Below are 287 nucleotides of genomic sequence, written 5' to 3' on the forward strand. Positions count from 1 at the left end.
ATGGGAGCTGCTGGAAGCAGCGCGGGCCGAGGGACGTACTGGCCGCCGCTTCCAGCAGCTCCCATTGGCCCGGAGCAGCGAACCGTGGCCCGTGGGAGCCGCGATCGGCCGGACCTGCGGACGGGGCAGGTAAACACACCGGCCCGGCCCGCCTGGGGCTTTCCCTACACAAGCGGCGACCCCAGTTTGAGAAATCCTGAGCTACACCCAGAGCCGGCAAGCAGGTGCTTGGGGCGGCCAAAACCCTGGAGCCGGCCCTGGCTACACCCTGCAATTGTCAGATGCTC

General features: G+C 67.9%; 1 protein-coding gene across 1 annotated transcript in view; it reads left to right on the plus strand.

Moving 5' to 3' along the window:
- Positions 1 to 287, plus strand: part of BCAN (brevican) — a 60157-nt gene that overhangs the window by 48483 nt on the left and 11387 nt on the right. The gene's annotated exons all lie outside the window — the stretch shown is intronic.

The sequence above is a fragment of the Terrapene carolina genome, unplaced genomic scaffold (genome assembly GCF_002925995.2).
Source record: "Terrapene carolina triunguis isolate 2854851 unplaced genomic scaffold, T_m_triunguis-2.0 Scaffold227, whole genome shotgun sequence".
Lineage (NCBI taxonomy): Eukaryota > Metazoa > Chordata > Testudines > Emydidae > Terrapene > Terrapene triunguis.